Genomic DNA, 18,988 nt, shown 5'->3' with positions numbered 1-18,988 from the left:
CATTACTGATACATTGTGTTATTACTTTACCTGGAAACCTAATAATAACTTTTGGGGAATATACTGTGATGGTTGTTACAGATGTTGTGCACAACATTTTAGTGAATGTTAGGAGAGCATTACAAATATATTTAATTAAAAAAAGGTTTAGTTATCGAAAACATTCTTTGAATGTTTTTGGGATGTTACCATCCTAATGTTAGATACTACCCTAACCAGAACTTAATGGGAATCTTAGCTAACTTTCTGGGAATGTTCCCAGTTGGCTGGGCTGGGTTATATCTGAAATGGGATTTGGAATAGAGTCCATTTTCTTATTCTTGCCAGTTGTCTCCACCCCCTCCAGTTGTCGCCCATCTTCCCCATTATCCCCTGTGTATATATACCTGTGTCCTCTGTTTGTCTGTTGCCAGTTCGTTTTGTTTGTAGAACCTACCAGCGTTTTGTGTCCCTGTTTAATAGTTTCCCGGTTCTGACCGTTCTGCCTGCCCTGAGCCTGCCTGTCGTCCTGTACCTTTGCCCCACTACTCTGGATCACCAACCTCTGCCTGACCTGAGGCTGCCTGCTGTCCCGTTACTTTACACACTCTCTGGATTATTGACCCCTGCCTGCCTTGGCCTGTCATTTTCATGCCCCTTTTGTAAAACATTTTTACCACGACACAGTCTGCATCTGGGTCTTACCTTAAAATGTGATAGTACGAACTGGCCATGACTGACCTAGCAGACTCGGACCAGATCCACAACGCCCTCGCCTCCCAAGAAGCCATCATTGGAAGGCACAAGGCGTTGCTTTGTGGTCTGATGGAAAGGTTCCAGGCCGTGGCCGAACGTCACGACCAAGTATTGGACACATTGCGGGAGCAATTCCGTGGGTTGTCTACTAGGCAGCCAACCACGACGGTAACCTCCCAGCCCCTCAGTAACCCAGCTGGTAACAGCGCCGTCACCACGGTTTCCCAGGAACCCCGCTTACCTCCCGCGGAGCGCTTCAATGGAGAGTCGGGCACCTGTCGGGCATTTCTCGCTCAGTTCTGTCGTCATGGAGCTGCAGCCCTCCTTCCCCTCAGACTGCTCTAAGATAGCGTACCTCATCACGCTGATGTCCGGGAGGACCCTCGCCTGGGTTCTGGCCGTTTTGGAACAACAGTTGGCCGTATGCTTCAGTCTGGAGGGATTCGTGGCAGAAGTGAAAAAGGTTTTTGAGGCTACGTTGTCCAGGAGAGAGGCTGCCCAGAAGTTACTCCAGCTTTGGCAGGACACCCTCAGTGTGGCAGACTATGCAGTGGACTTCCGCACGGTAGCAGCAGAGGGTGCCTGGAACCCAGAAGCGCTGTTCAACACGTTCCTGCACGGATTATCGGAGGAAGTAAAGGACGAGCTTGCAGTCCAAAAACTACCGACGGATCTCGACTCACTCATCGTTTTAACCATCCGGATCGATGATCGGCTACGGGAACGTAGGAGGGAGAAGAGGTCTGATTGCGGTCCCAATCGCTCACTCAAGTATCCCACCTTGCATCTGATGAAATCCGGAAGACCCCGGCGTCTACATCTCCGAGAGGATCCGAGCTTACCCTAGTTCCGCCAAGAGCCTCCGAAAACTGCCGATTCACCTCTTCCTGAGCCGATGCAGCTCGGCATGGCTGGGCTGTCTCCAGTCGAACACATATGCAGACTTGACACCCAGAGTTGTCTGTATTGGAGGTACTGCCGGTCATTATGTGTCTACCTGTCCCTTCAAGAGACCTAGCTCATTCGTTGGAGTGAGTACTCTGGTGGGTCAAAAAATACATTTTTTCTTCTCCCCTTACTCGCCCCTCTCTCCTTGCCATCCTGCTGTGGGGCGACCACTCCAAGTCTCTCCAGAGGTACTCATCGACTCGGGGGCCGATGTGAGTCTTATAGACATTACCCTGGTGTCCGAGCTGGGCATCGCCACTCAACCCCTCTCCATTCCCATGGATGTTAGAGCACTGGACGGGTGCTCTATAGGCCAGGTCACCCACCATACCACCCCCATCAACCTACGAGTGTCAGGGAACCACAGCGAGACCATCGAATTCCTGCTAGTTTAGTCACCGCAGGTTCCCGTGGTATTGGGATTCTCTTGGCTCCAGTGACACAATCCCTCTATTGACTGGGCTACTGGTACCATCGAGGGCTGGAGCCTGTCCTGCCACACTCATGGCCTGAAGTCAGCTCTGCCTGCCCTGGGACATCTTCCTGGGGACTTGGAAATTGCCCCGGACCTCTCCATCAAGCCCCGCGAAGTACCAGGACCTCCGGGAGGGGTTCAGCAAGGCCCGGGCCACTTCACTTCCGCAGCACCGACCGGTATCCAAGAAGGTCAAGCCAGATGTGCTGGCACGCCGCTATAGCCCTGCGGCTACACCCCCAGAAGCCGAGACCTTTCTCCCACACTCCAAGATCATTAGCCTCTGCTGTTCGTCCTCTGTTGCCCCGTACCCTTCATATACATCCTACCTTTCATGTTTCCAGAGTTAAACCCATGTCTCACATCCCTTTGTCTCCTGTTTCCTGGCCCACCCCTCTCCCCCGGATCACCAACCTCTGCCTGACCTGACCCTGAGCCTGCATGCTGTGCTGTACCTTTACCCTCTCTGGATTACTGACCCCTGCCTGCCTTGACCTGTCGTTTGCCTGCCCCTGTTGTAATAAACTTTGTTATTTCTACACAGTCTGCATCTGGGTCTTACCTTAAAACGTGATACCAGTAATACCTCTTGGCTAGACATACAAAGGCATGGATCACAAACCACATACTGTAGTTTGATTTTCTTTGATATCAGACTGTGTGTGAAAGAAAGGAGTGGCTCCACCTCAAAGGTCAGCTTTGATTCTCTGTTGGCGTGGCTACAATGTGGAAGTACAGTATACACACACACCATAGATGGTAGAGAACCTCCACTCCCAATTTCCTGTTGGGCTTAAGAGGCTAGAATGCAGTCCTGCACACACACAAACACAAACACTGACACTGTGTTGTTGGCAGACAATAGTGATGCATGGGTTGACTCATAACCTGCCGTCCCTGCGGATATCTGCAGGTGGGGTCGGATTTAGGGTCATTAATATTGTGTGGATAAAGGGCGGGTGAGAGGCGGGCGGGTTAAATAACGAGAAAACATTACCTTAAAAAATCCATAAATGTATCATTCTTGTGCGATTTATATCTATATGATACATTTAGGGTTTTCTTTCATTATTTTGGCATATGCATTAGTGCATAAGCATGGTTGGGGAGTAACGGATTACAATGTACATGTAAGAGATTACATAAAACGTTAACTGTAATCCATTACGTTACCATAAAAAATATTGTAATAAGATTACAGATACTTTTGAAAAACTAGATGATTAGTTCGAGGATTACTTTTAAATTCAAAAAGGATGTTTGTGAGGAAAAAAAATATTTGACACTTCTCTGTTTTCTCAATGACATTCAAATCAGCATTGAAAAAAGGCCTACAAGTTTAAGTTTGTTCCACCTGAGCCAGTCTGACCACAAGTCAGAGACCACTGTGATGACACACCAAATGTGTTTGGTGGATCACGGGAAAAGTGCAGGCTACAGTCCAAGCTATGTCTTCCAGTGGTGTGACTGCTGTTAGCATCCAAATATGATCCAACTTGAATAAATGCTTGGAGGTAAGGATGACAGCAGTGGTGTAGTTTACGGCGATACGGATACCTCTGCTGCAAAGGATAAGATCATTAGAGTTACCAGCCTCAGATTGCAGCCCAAATAAACGCAGTGAAGAGGCAACTCCGATATGCTCTTTGTGTCCCGGAGTTTGTTTGTTTGTCACCAGAGCGTTTTAGAGCATATTACTATTTGCCTGTGAATAACCAGACCTTCATACAAACTTGCTATGATGAATTCCTGACGCAGTGCCGAAGATTCTGCCATATCTTGCCAGCATGCCCAAAAGCGAGCCACTCAGGCGGAGAATGATGCGTGGAAGAGGGCGAGGAACGAGATGGAAGTAACAATCCAGGCTAATTGCTCTGAAGCCGGTATAATAATGTAATAAAACAAGCAGGGAGCAGGTTTCGAATCCTCAACATTCTAGCCCGAAGTCCAGCACGCTATCGACTGTGCCCAAGTGTTTTAATTGGGGTTGGGGCCGATTGTGGCTAAAAACACTTCATCAATTGGAATCTTTAACATGTGGAAAGGGGAAAAAGTATTATTATTAGTTTTTCATAAGGGTAGCAGGATGGGCTATTAGATGGACAATAGACTTTTCAACCTTTACTAAAGAATGTTCTAATAGCCGAGCTAGGTGTGAAAACTCCCTCTTGCAACAAATCATTTGTATCTACCTTAACACATCTACCTATACACGTATCTATCTAAAATATATACACTACCGTGAATTTTTTTGGGGTCACTTAGAAATGTCCATGTTTTTGAAAGAAAAGCTATTTTTTTGTCCATTTAAAATAACATCAAATTGATCAGAAATACAGTGTTGACATTGTTAATTTTGTAAATGACTATTGTAGCTGGAAACGGCTGATTTTTTTATGGAATATCTACATAGGCATACAGAGGCCCATTATCAGCAACCATCACTCCTGTGTTCCAATTGGCATGTTGTGTTAGCTAATCCAAGTTTATAATTTTAAAAGGCTAATTGATCATTAGAAAACCCTTTCGCAATTATGTTAGCACAGCTGAAACTGTTGTGCCTGATTAAAGAAGCAATAAAACTGGCCTTCTTTAGACTAGTTGAGTATCTGGAGCATCAGCATTTGTGGGTTCGATTACAGGCTCCAAATGGCCAGAAACAAATAACTCTCTTCTGAAACTTGTGAGAAATTGCCAAGAAACTGAAGATCTCGTACAATGCTGTGTACTACTCCCTTCACAGAACAGTGCAAACTGTCTCTACCCAGAATAGAAAGAGGAGTGGGAGGCCCCGGTGCACAACTGAGCAAGAGGACAAATACGTTAGTGTCTATTTTGAGAAACAGATGCCTCACAAGTCCTCAACTGGCAGCTTCATTAAATAGTACCCGCAAAACACCAGTCTCAACATCAACAGTGAAGAGGCGACTCCGGGATGCTGGCCTTCTGCTGTCTCTGACTGTAGCCTACATCACATTTTCTGTATTAGTGGGTTAGGGGTGGGTGAGGGTCTCAGATTTTCACTTTATCATATATACTCAGGTGGTTGCGGATGGGTTATTGGCAATTGCGGGCAGGTGCGTGTGCACGAATACTGACCCAGGCACCACTAGCAGACAAGTATGCATTCCCTCCTGTCCATGTTAGTTCAGCAAACTCCCCTCCCCCACCTTTTATTGTACTGAAAACAGCAATCTTGTACTGAAACCTTGTCAACAAAAAGGTGAGCAAGTAAGTTTGTTGCTTTTATCAGTGGATCATGCATTTAGTGTAGAAACATGGATATAGACATTTGAGAAATGGAGAGAGATTAAATAGATAATATTTGCCAGGTATGTTGTGTTATAGATGTTACAGTATGTTGAGTTATGGATAGGTTGTGAGATGACAAAAAATTACACAATAAACCGTTTCTCATTTTAATGTAGGATGTTACATACCAGCCTACTTTATTGTCATTGTTGGGTGTATTTTTGAAATATTTTTTTTATCATGCCCACTATCATGCCTGACTAGCATCACTACTCTGGACGGTTCTGACCTAGAATATGTGGACAACTACAAATACCTAGGTGTCAGGTTAGACTGTAAACTCTCCTTCCAGACTCACTTTAAGTATCTCGATTCCAAAATTATATCTAGAACAAAGTATCCTTCACTCATGCTGCCAAATATACGCTCATAAAACTGACTATCCTACCGATCAGTGACTTTGGCGATGTCATTTACAAAATAGCCCCCAACACTCTACTCAGCAAACTGGATGTAGTCTATCACAGTGCCATCTGTTTTATCACCAAAGCCCCATATACTACCCACCACTGCGACCTGTATGCGCTTGTTGGCTGGCCCTCACTACATATCCTCCGCCAAGCCCACTGGCTCCAGGTCATCTACAAGTCTTTGCTAGGTAAAGCCCCGCCTTATCTCAGCTCACTGGTTACCATAGCAACACCCACCCGTAGCACACGCTCCAGCAGGTATAGTTCACTGGTCATCCCCAAAGCCAACACTTCCTTTGGCTGCCTTTCCTGCCAGTTCTCTGCTGCTAATGACTGGAACAAATTGAAAAAATCTCTGAAGCTGGAGTCTTATAACTCCCTCTCTAACTTTACGCATCAGCTGTCAGAGCAGTTTACCGATCACTGTACCTGAACACAGCCAATCTGTAAATAGCACACCCGACTACCTCATCCCCATATTATTACTTACCCTCTTGTTCTTTTGCACCCCAGTATGTCTACTTGCACATCATCATCTGCACATCTGTCACTCCAGTATTAATGCTAAATTGTAATTATTTTCGCCTTTATGGCCTATTTATTTCCTACCTCCCTACTCTTCTACATTTGCACACACTGTACATAGATTTTTCTATTTTTATTTTATTTTGTGTTATTGATTGTACGTTTGTTTATGTGTAACTCTGTGCTGTTGTTTTTGTCACACTGCTTTGTTTTATCTTGGCCAGCTCGCAGTTGTAAATGAGAACTTGTTCTCAACTGGCCTACCTGGTTAAATAAAGGTGAAAAATAAATAAAAATAAAATAAATCATCATAATCCCTTGGCAGCAGCTAATGGGATCCTAATAAAATACTAAATACAAAAATATGCATTCAGCAGTGTTGGAAAAAGTAACTAATTGAGTAAAAGTAAAGGTACCTCAATAGAAAATGACTCAAGTAAAAGTGAAAGTCACCCAGTAAATTACTACTTAATTAAAAACCTGTTGTGGATAGGGGGCAGTATTTTCACAGCCGGATAAAAAACGTACCCGATTTAATCTGGTTACTACTCTTGCCCAGAAACTAGAATATGCATATAATTAGTAGATTTGGATAGAAAACACGCTAAAGTTTCTAAAACTGTTTGAATGGTGTCTGTGAGTATAACATAACTCATATGGCAGGCAAAAATCTGAGAAGATTCCATGCAGGAAGTGGCCTGTGTGACAATTTGTAGTCCTTCTGTTGCATCTCTATCAAAATTACAGCATCTGTGCTGTTACGTGACACTTTCTAAGGCTTCCATTGGCTCTCTAAAGACGTCAGAAAGCGGAATGACGTGTCTCCTGTCTCTGGGCAGATAACAGGAGCAGAGTTTTAAATGGTCTGCCTGGGGACAGAGAAACTGGAGATGCGCATTCACGAGACCTCGACATTTTTTTCTTTCCCTCTTTGAATGAATACAACGTTGTCCGGTTGGAATATAATCGCTATTTTACGAGAAAAATAGCCTAAAAATTGATTTTAAACAGCGTTTGACATGCTTCGAAGTACGGTAATGGAATATTTAGATTTTTTTTGTCACGAAATGCGCTCGCGCGTTACCCTTTGGATAGTGACCTGAACGCATGAACAAAACAGAGGTATTTGGATATAACTATGGATTATTTGGAACCAAAACAACATTTGTTGTTGAAGTAGAAGTCCTGGGAGTGCATTCTGACGAAGAACAGCAAAGGTAATCCAATTTTTCTAATAGTAATTCTGAGTTTAGGTTGCCCCGACGTTGGCGGGTGTCTGAATAGCTAGCCTGTGATGGCTCAGCTATGTACTCAGAATATTGCAAAATGTGCTTTTGCCGAAAAGCTATTTTATAATCTGACATAGCGGTTGCATAAAGGAGTTCTGTATCTATAATTCTTAAAATAATTGTTATGTATTTTGTCAATGTTTATCATGAGTAATTTAGTAAATTCACTGGAAGTTTTCGGTGGGTATGCTAGTTCTGAACATCACATGCTCATGTAAAAAGCTGGTTTTTGATATAAGTATGAACTTGATTGAACAAAACATGCATGTATTGTATAACATAATGTCCTAGGAGTGTCATCTGATGAAGATCATCAAAGGTTAGTGCTGCATTTAGCTGTGGTTTGGGTTTTTGTGACATATATGCTTGCTTTGAAAATGGCTGTGTGATTATTTTTGGCTGAGTACTCTCCTGACATAATAATGTTTTGCTTTCGCTGTAAAGCCTTTTTGAAATCGGACAACGCGTTTGGATTAACGAGAGTCTTATCTTTCAAATGGTGTAAAATAGTCATATATTTGAGAAATTGAAGTTATAGCATTTTTAAGGTTTTGTATTTCGCGCCACGCTCTACCATTGGGTATTTGGCGAGGCGTTCCGCTAGCGGAAAGTCTGTCCTCAATTAAGTAAAAGTCTAAAAGTATTTGGTTTAAATATACTGTACTTAAGTATCAAAATTAAATCTAATTGCTAAAAATATACTTAAGTATCAAAAGTAAAGGTATAAATAATTTCAAATTGCTTATATTGAGCAAACCAGACAGCATCATTTTCTGGATTTTTATTTATTTACAGATAGCCGGGGCACACTCCAACAATCAGACATAATATACAAACAAAGCATTTGTGTTTAGTGATTCTGCCAGATCAGAGTCAGTAGGGATGACCGAGGATGTTTCACTTGACAAGTGTGTGAATTGGACCATTTTGCTCTCCTGCTATGCATTCAAAATGCAACGAGTACTTTTGGGTGTCAAGGAAAATGTATAGAGTAAAAAGTACATTATTTTCTTTTGGAATGTAGTGAAGTAAAAGGAGTCAAAAATATAAATAATAAAGTACAGTATCGTTACTAAGTACTTTACACCACTGGCATTCAGTCATAAATTCACATTTTACCTGCCTCAACACAATATGAAAATATTGAATTAACTTACTTTCAGTAATATGTATGTATGTATCAACAAACAAACAAACATAATCATTAGACAAAGTAATTTTATTTGCTAAATAGCAAGGTGTCATAGGCTGTGCAATCTTCACAAGCGCTCTACCGACTCTTTAGCCTAGTTGGTGTTAAACAGTGTTAAAAATATGACATCATAAAGAGCGAGTTTGTATGTATCACGTTAATATATTGTTATTGCCCTTACATAATATGCTGCCATTTATCGCTGAGAGCAGAAAGTGACTGTCTGGAGAAGGGTGCAATTGTGGCCCGCAGGTTCACAACAGGCGGGAGGCGGGGGCGACACTGTGTGCTTGCTAGCTAACTATCAAGCTAGCACATGGTGTCACCCCAGCCTCCGATAAACCCCACAGAAGAAGGGGCGGGGCGACAATGGTAGCTAGCTGGTAGACAGTGTCCTTCGCCATCCAGCTGTCGGGTATTGTTTTCCCGTAGTTCTGTTATCGACGGCGAGGGCAGGTGTTCGGCAGATGGGAGCGAAGGACACCTTGTGTTAGCTTAGCCTGCTAGTTTTAAGGTGGACTCCGGTACACAGCAGGAGGGGGCGACACCATACGCTACCTAACTAGCAAGCTAGCTAGCACACTGTGTCACCCTAGCCTCCCGTGCTAGCGGGATGTGGGGATGACCGGTAGACAATTTCCTTCGCCTCTGCCTGTCGGGCACGGTTTTCTACGGTACACAGCATGCCGGAGGCGGAGGCGACAACTTGTGCTAGCTAGCTAACTAGGAAGCTAGCACATGGTATCGCTAACTAGCAAACTAACTAGTTAGCTAGTACACATGTCGCCCTAGCCTCCCGTCTGCTGTGCTAGCGGGAGGCGGAGACGACCAATAGACAGTGTCCTTTGCCCCCGCCTGTCGGGCACTGTTTCCTCGCAGTTCTGTTAATGACAGTGAGTGCAGGTGTTCGGCAGGTGATAGCGAAGGACACTGTCTACTCAGGTAATACTGTTATTTCCCTTTTGACCCACATTATAAAGTGTCACACAAACATTAGGATGTCATGCTAGAGGAGGGCGTTCATGCAGGAATCAATGGAGATGGATACTGGAGGGGAAGGGCATTCATGCAGATGCAGGAATTCCCACATGCAGGAACGCCCCGAATTGTGGGCTGCTGTTGCACATTATTGGCTGGTGTTTAGGCAATTATATGTCTGTGTGCAGCCTACTCTGCGCATATTTTGTGACATGGGCACACTTAATCCTCCATTTTGTGAATCCCGAACGGAGGCAAGAGTGCATCAACCACATACAATACATCTAAATAAAAACAGACCACGTGAAACTAAAAATTGCCGATATGTAAATTAGAGAGAAAAAAAAATCCAACTGCTCCTTCGGATGAATGACAGACGAGACAAACCAGAATGAAAAATATGGACTGCATATGGTCATGAAGGAAGACGAACACTTGCACTATCAGGAATATCGGGTCTAGTAACGAAATGTTAAGTGAACTGCATGTATTTTTTAACGAAACGGCGTTATATGTTCTATGTATGTGCGGTAGACAATGTGAAATGCATGACCGAGGTATGTTTTCGCTCGTATGTAATGGCATCTCCCCTATCAACGCAAATCATTGTAGTCACTGTAGTTATATTGTTCTCCATCTTTTGCAAGTGGTGCTTAAGCTTTGGGCAAGTGGCAGCGTCTGCTCCTTGTTCTCACTTGTTGCGATTGGTTCTGATGCGAGGTGCAGGCAGCCACAGGTAGTGATTGTTGAAAATGTAATTGGTCTATTTAAAAGGAATTGCATTGCTTGATTTAACGACCCAAATGTGGAGGTGCACAATAATAGGCCCGACAAGACACAATGATGAAAATGACAGAAAATGTAGTCATGCTAAAGTTTTTTTTTTCTCATTTGTATCTATACTAACAATGTAATTTATTTGTTTGTATTGTTTGTAAACTAGCACGCACACCCCCCCATTTGTCAAGTTGGCTGGATGTCCTTTTGGTCGTGGACCATTCTCGATACACATGGGAAACTGTTGAGCGTGAAAAACCCAGCAGTGTTGCAGTTCTTGACACACACCAGTGCGCCTGGCACCCACTACCATACCCTATTTAAAGGCACCTAAATATTTTGTCTTTCCCATTCACCCTCTGAATGGCACACATACACAATCCATGTCTCAAGGCTTAAACATCTGGCTTTAACCTGTCTCCTCTCCTTCATCTACACTGATTGAAGTGGATTTAACAAGTGACATCAATAAGGTATCATAGCTTTCACCTGGTCAGTCTATGTCATGGAAAGAGCAGGTGTTCTTAATGTTTTGTATACTCAGTGAATGTAACAAGCAATAAGATCCAATTAATATGACTCCCAAGGTCAGAAATCCAATAGTGCAATTAAAGGACTATTGGAGGAGGTTGTGTTGGTTGAACAGAATTCCTATTGACCTTATACACAAGCATTCTGTGTGGGTGCTTGTGCCACTGTCTTTACACTTGAATTTAACTCTTTATGAAAAGAAAGGCTCTTACACTAGGAATGGATCAGTAAGAATGGAGTGACATCGATGAACTCTTACAACAGGGCTTTATGAGGTTACTTGCAATGTTTTCCCAAACATTCAATTTATATTAGTTACAGTATATTCGGAGAGCAGCAATGATTGTCTCCTCAGTCCTCACTTAGTGAGAAGGGAAATTACACAAGCCTGGGAGGGCATAGGCTTACCCACTTGGTAGCCAGGCCCACCCACTGGGGAGCCAGGCCCAGCCTATCAGAATGAGTTTTCCTTCACAAAAGGGCTTTATTACAGACAGAAATGCTCCTCAGTTTCATCAGCTGTCCGGGTGGCTGGTCTCAGACGATCACGCAGGTGAAGAGGCTGGATGTGGATGTCCTGGGCTGGCGTAGTTACATGTGGTCTGTGGTTGTAAGGCTGGTTGGACGTACTTCCAAATTCTCTAAAATGACGTTGGAAGCGACTTATGGTATAGAAATATCTGGCAACAGCTCTGGTGGACATTCCTGCAGTCAACATGCCAATTGCACATCTGTGGCATTGTGTTGTGACAAAACTGCACATTTTAGAGTGGACTTTTGTTGTCCCCAACACAAGGTACACCTGTGTAATAATAATGCAGTTAAGTCAGATTCTTGATATGCCACACCTGTCAGGTGGATGGATTATCTTGGCAAAGGAGAAATGCTCACTAACAGGGATATAAACAACTGTTCTTTGTACATATGGAACATTTCTGGTAACTTTCTTTTCAGCTCCTGAAACCAACACTTTACATGTTTCATTTTATATATTTGTTCAGTATACAGTGCATTCGGAAAGTATTCAGACCCCTTGACTTCTTCCACATTTTGTTACATTACAGATATATTCTAAAATGTAAAAAAAATATATAATAATCCTCATCCATCTACACACAGTACGCCATAATGACAAAACAAAAACACGTTTTTAGAAATGTTTGCAAATGTATAAAAACAGATCACATTTTACATAAGTATTCAGACCCTTTACTCAGTACTTTGCTGAAGCACCTTTGGCAGCGATTAAAGCAACAAGTCTTCTTGGGTATGACGCTACAAGCTTGGCACACCTGTATTTGGGGTGTTTCTCCCATTCTTCTCTGCAGATCCTCTCAAGCTCTGTCAGGTTGGATGGGGAGCGTTGCAGCACAGCTATTTTCAGGTCTCTCCAGAGATGTTCGACCGGGTTCAAGTCTGGGTTCTGGCTGGGCCACTCGAGGACATTCAGAGACTTGTCCTGAAGCCACTCCTACATTGTCTTGGCTGTGTGCTTAAGGTTTCTCATGGTCTGAGAGTATTTAAGTGCCTTTTGGCAAACTTCAAGCGGGCTGTCATGTGCCTTTTACTGAGGAGTAGCTTCCATCTGGCCTCTCTACCATAAAGGCCTGGTTGGTGGAATGCTGCAGAGATGGTTATCCTTGTGGAATGTTCTCCCTTCTCCACAGAGGAACTCTGGAGCTCTGTCAGAGTGACCATCGGGTTCTGGGTCACCTCCTTGACCAAGGCCTTTCTCCCCTGATTGGTCAGTTTGGCTGGGCGTCCAGCTCTAGGAATACCTTTGGTGGTTCCAAACGTCTTCCATTTAAGAATGATGGAGGCCACTGTGTTCTTGGGGACCTTCAATTCCTCAGATCTGTGCCTCAACACAGAGCTCTACGTTACAATTCCTATAAACCTCATGGCTTGGTTTTTGCTCTGACATGCACTGTCACCTGTGGGACGTTATATAGAGATGTTTGCCTTTCCAAATCATGTCCAATCAATTGAATTTACTACAGGTGGACTCCAATCAAGTACTAGAAATATCTCAAGTATGATCAATGAAAACCAGATGCATCTGAGCTCAATTTTGTGTCTGAATACTTATGTGAATCTGTTTTTTGTTTTTAATAAATTTGTAAAAATGTTTTCGCTTTGTCATTATGGGGTATTGTGTGTAGATTGAAGAGGAAATAAAAATATATATATTTTAGAATAAGGCTGTAATGTAACAAAGTGAAAAAAGTCAAGGGGCCTGAATACTTTCCGAAGGCAGGAGAGACGATGCCAAAGCAAAGTGACTAAAAGCTCAGGAAATATGCAGGGCATACCAGCAAAAGCACAATTTGGTCATAGCACAACTTTGAGAGCGATAGAGAGAGAGAACCAAGGTTATATGTCACTTGAAGATAATGATTAGGTGTAATTCAAGGGAATTCTGATCAGACACAGAGAAGCACATGAGGGCATAGGTACTGACGTCCTTAGACAAAACAATTTTTTTTCAGGTAAACTGACGTTTTGACGACACGTGTTCAATTTAGGCACAGCAGAAAGAACACTACGGTTAAGTTTAGGCGTAATTCCAACTGGGTTAGGTTAAGGTACGGGATTGGGGGGGGGGGTGGATTTGCCCCCAATGTGGAATTAATGATCATGTGTGAGATAAGCTAGCAGAGGTTTTAGTTCTGAGGTACAGAGTGATCTGAAGTCAGGCACAGTTCTACTGGAACTGATGATGATCAATGTTGAGGCAAAGAGCAGACAGGGATTTCCTTGTGCAGCAGCAGGGAGCAGTGTCTAGACTAGACAATGAACTGGAACAACTTCATTTTGGCAGAGGAACTGTCTGAAGATTGGGTTGCAATATCTTAATGTAATAAAGGGTCTAAATTGTGTTGGTGGCATCAATAAATACAATTGTAGATTTTCTTTTGACTAGTGCTTTAAATATAGTAAAGGTGCTTTCAAACCAACCATTTCAGCAAGAGTAAGACATTGATATTATACTTTAAGAATGCTATGATATGGGTATTAAGCAGAAACTCGTATATGAAATGACAGTATAACAAATGTGAATACACATTCAGTATGCAGTAGGTGGCCTATGTTGGAATCAAACACACAACTCTTCTCCAACCAACTGAGCCATAAGATTAAGAATACACTCAAATGTATGAATCAAATCAGAATATATTGGTTACAGAATCTGTCATATTCATGGAGTACCAGTCTGCTGACAGAGACATTTATTTTCTACAGGAAAGGGATTTAAACCATGTGCCTACTGTGATTGCAATGGGTTAGGAGAATGGGCTTTAGTCTTATATAACTAACCAATGTGGTAGCATTGCTCAATATGTGTGAATCATCTTCGGGGTTCATTGGATGGGGAAAAGACAACATTTGGAGAGAGATCACGAATATCAATGCGTTAAGCATGAGTCAGTTGAAGAGATGTCCTTTTTCTTTTCTCTCGCTCTCTTTTCAGGCTCAGGGGTTGACCAAGATGCGTGTCAAGAAGCTTGCCATCTTTCTCCTTGTCCTCTTTGTTTGGATCCGCCAAAGAAAAGGGGACAAAGAAGGGAAAAAAAGGGATGCAAGTCTCCTGTCCTTCGTAAGTGCAGAATTTCACCCCACCTCATGAGATTCCTGGCAGCATTGCCTATATTGCCCAAACTCAAATATACGAGTTACTCGGATCATTTGCAAATGCTTAGTCTTTGAGAATGTAGTTCAAGTAGAGACATGTTTGGTGCATTAGAAATCAGGGAGTGGACAGCTGGCCTAAAAAAATTATCGCTAAAAAGAAAGTGAGATTTGTCATCCATATCCCTGCTTTAGCTTCAAAGCCAAATGTATCATGCAATGTTTGATGTCTTACTCTACTAATTCCTAAAAGGGGATCAAACATACAAAGATGATTGAATTTGAAGGGAAAAGTTTAATTTCATTACAATATTCACTACATTCTGTACATTATATATGATGTCCTTCGATTAGGCCCCAGTGTGCTTTTGTGGACCCAGAGATCCAGTTGGTTCCAGTTTAGCTTTGGCCCTCTAGGTTGTCAGTGTGCTTCCACACAATGGAGCAGAGAGGATACATTTTGATCAAGGGAACTGCAAACACACACACACAAATTCCTGCTGAGCACTTTTACTCATCCTTAGTGCCTGATAAGGTTTACAGAATCATATGTAAAGTGCTTTTCAAGTCGAATTCCTTGGCAGAGTTCAGTTGCCACCCACGTGGAGTAGATTATCCCTCTCCTCTGCCAAGTCCTGCTCGCTCCATCCATCTCTCCTCGGGTCATTGTTCTTCCAGCAAATCAGTCTCAGAAAGCAGAAGACATTCCTTGAACATTGTAGGTGTTCCCTAGAAAATTCTTGAAAGGTCACAACTGATGTGGATCTTCCACAAATACACTAAGAACCTTTGCGAGTTGACAGAAATGCAAATGCTTCTCACACTGTTCCAATAATGTCATGCAATGGTTGCAAGGAATGTTATGCAAATGTAATATTCAGCAACATTGGGGATGTTTCCATTTAGTTGCTGACATTAGAGCAACCAAGCATTGTTTACTGGAGAGGTCCTATTACCAAAGCTAATTAAATCCCCAATAGGTAGTTCTCAGGTTATGGTTCAATCAAACAGTACTGTTTAATGGAAACACATACTTCCATCTGCAGTTTATCCAGGAGAATTTGATGTGCTACGTAATGTGGTTTAGAGTTTCCTTTTTTCTTCTTTGCAGACAGCTGACACCTGAGGATCTTGCATGAGTCCCTGAGAATTCAACCAGTAACATCTTGAACAGATTACTGATCACCCATGATCCTCGAATCAGGCCCAACTTCAAAGGTTAGCCCTCTTTGTCTCCACTCCATGTTGAGGAAGCTACTTTGAAGGCAGTTATTGGATTAGACCTTTACAGTAATTCACATTTTGATTAAAATCAATCTATACACACTGTTGAAAAAAAAACAATCCCCGCTCCCCTCCCCCCAGGCTTTTAAGATGTTTTGTGTCCCAATAGAAAACCCACCTTATGATGTTATGGGTCCAGGTTGGTCGTCTTTAGACCATCGCAGGCCCATCCTCTTCCTCATCTCCCAGACTTGATTGTTTGATGTACAGAATGACCCATATGGATTTCTTTTAGGGCTGATACAGATTTTTACAGGTCAAGAAGGCCGATGGATGATATTTTATCATTAAATTTGTTATTGACAACAGCCAAACAATGAATTTGACTTGGTTTTGACCAATCTAACTACATAACATAATGATAATACTTTTATTTGAATGGTAAATCTCTAATGATAAACTTGGTAAATTAAGATGGCATAGGCCTTCTCACATTATAGGTGAATGCATATTCAATAGGAGTGTGCGCATGCATTGAGATATCGAGCTTGATTTGGCTGATCAGTGGAGTCTATGGTGCTACAGATGGCAAACAATCTGTTTGCCTTCCATTTGGGACTTATATTATCCTACTGATCAACAACATTTGCACAGAACAATCACTCCAGCGTCTCACGCCTGTGTGGAAGGACATCATATCGGAACTGTTTGTTTGAGAATATAAAATAACATTATTTAATGCAAATGGACCGAACGTAATGTCATGATTTGTGATCACTGATCACGAATGCTTATCAAACTAGTATTATTCGCAATTCTTCGTGATGGGGATTTATTTATTTAAAAAAAATTACCCACTTTTTCTCCCCAATTTCGATCTTGTCTTATCGCTGCAACTCCCCAACAGGCTCGGGAAGCAAAGGTCAAGTCATGCGTCCTCCAAAACATGACTCGCCAAACCAGGCTTCTTAACACCCGCCCGCTTAACCCGGAAGCCAGCCGCACCATTGTGTCGGAGGAAACACCTTTCAACTGACGACGAGGTCCGCCTGCAGGCGCCCGGCCCGCCACAAGGAGTTGCTAGAGCGCGATGAGCAATTTAAAGACCCCCCCATCCAAACCCTGCCCTAACCCTTGACGACGCTGGGCCAATTGTGCGCCGCCCTATGGGACTCCCGTTCACGGCTGGTTATGACACAGCCTGGGATCGAACCTGGGTCTGTAGTGACACCTCAAGCACTGCGATGCAGTGCCTTAGACTGCTGCGCCACTCGGGAGGGCCCTGGGAAACTTTTTCTTTTTCAGTCAGGATGCATCTCTAAACAACTCAGCTGCCAGGACGAAATTCTAAACAACTAAATTGGCTAGTTCAACAATCTGTCACAAAATGGGCGGATTGTAACTTGATCCTACTGCTACGATTGGATAGAGCGAGGCTTTAAATTCTCCTCACATCTCTCATCGTTCAAATCACTTGCTGCTGTTTACTGCTACTATGAGAACTAGCTCATTGGCGATGCCATTTGCTGCCAAGTCATAAATGTGCTTGATATCTAACAAGGAGAGTGAGTGTAGAACCTGCATTGTCGTTTCATCTTTTTTTCTGTCTCAATATCTCAAATCTGCCCATTGTTTGAGAAGTGAGGGCGCACACACATGCACGCTGATCTGCAGCTTTCTTGGTCTGTAAACATGCAGGAAGATTCTTAGGTAGCTAAACCTATTGCCAACCTTTTATTTAGGCATTTTAAAACACTTCCTCCTTTCCCTATTACGACAATCATCTAATCCGACAATGTCACGCCCTGACCAGGGGAACTCTGCTATTTTTGGTCAGGGTGTGGTATTTCTATGGTTTATTTTCTATGTTTTGTTATAGCCTTTCTTTGTGGTTTATTTCTATGTTGGGCTCGGAGGTGATTTCCAATCAGACAGCTGTCGCTAGTTATGACTGATTGGGAATCACATTTAAGTTCCTTTTCCCCCCACGATGTTTGTGGGTTGTTGTCTCTTTGATTTTGAGCAGCTAACGTTTCGGTATTTTCTTGATTTTTGTGTACGTGTTTATTTCGGTGTAAAAGAATAAACATGTGTTCGCTCCCAGCTGCGTTTTGGTCCGCTTCCTCGTCACCAGACGCCGAACGTTACAGACAATCAACTGTCAATTTACTGATACGATTGCGGATGGTCAGGTCAGCACACCAGTAAATTGGTAACGTTACAACACAAGTCAGATGGCTCATTGCCGAAAATGGTGCATGTTCAAGATGATAAACCGCAAACGTTTGCTAGCTACGTTGGCTATTTGCTTCTATCTGATATCTTAGCCAGCTAGCTAGCATAATAGCTAATATAGCTAGCCAGCTAACACCACAAAGTTCGATTTGGGTCACTGTGTCAATTCATCCATTTCTTTCTGTTGCAGAATGAGCTAGCTTGCTGCTGATTTTGGGGGACTATTGGCAAAGCCGATGAAGAAGGGCCGATAGACTCAAAGGCCAGTTTGATGTAGTTTGTGCCATGTGAACTCTCTCTATGACTGCTTGCTTATTCCTCCCACTTATCCTATATATGGATTTCATGTCAAGGTGAGATGAAAGCTATATCTTACATTAAAGTCACCGTTTTAATCTCAGAAATTTGATTTGAAGCTGTTTCTTTGGCATCCCTTCGCCCAGGTGAATGAAATCTCGACCAGTTTTATATTATATATATTTTATCGTGACACGTCAGGGTTTTCTGAATATCAACTTAGTTGGCTACAGTCACAGCTATAGGCTGAAATTCTGAAATCTCTGTGTACATAATTCATGGATGGATACATCTCCTGTCGAATGCCATGGTTGCCCTTAGTTGGAATGCCATGGTTGCCCATCTCCTTAGCTATTATACTCAAATTCCACTGATTTCAAAACTTGGTCCTCCAGAAAGTGGAGAGCAACACTTATGCAGTTTTACTTAC

At 42.8% G+C, this 18,988-nt stretch overlaps 1 pseudogene; it reads left to right on the top strand.

Moving 5' to 3' along the window:
* Positions 1-711: 711 nt before the first annotated feature.
* LOC115204997 (glycine receptor subunit beta-like) overlaps positions 712-18,988 on the top strand; it is a 59,871-nt pseudogene continuing 41,594 nt past the window's right edge.

This window comes from Salmo trutta, chromosome 13, assembly GCF_901001165.1.
Source record: "Salmo trutta chromosome 13, fSalTru1.1, whole genome shotgun sequence".
In the NCBI taxonomy this organism is placed as follows: Eukaryota; Metazoa; Chordata; class Actinopteri; order Salmoniformes; family Salmonidae; genus Salmo; species Salmo trutta.
The sequence above is the reverse complement of the archived record's forward strand: the minus strand, read 5'-3'. Positions and strand labels throughout refer to the sequence as shown.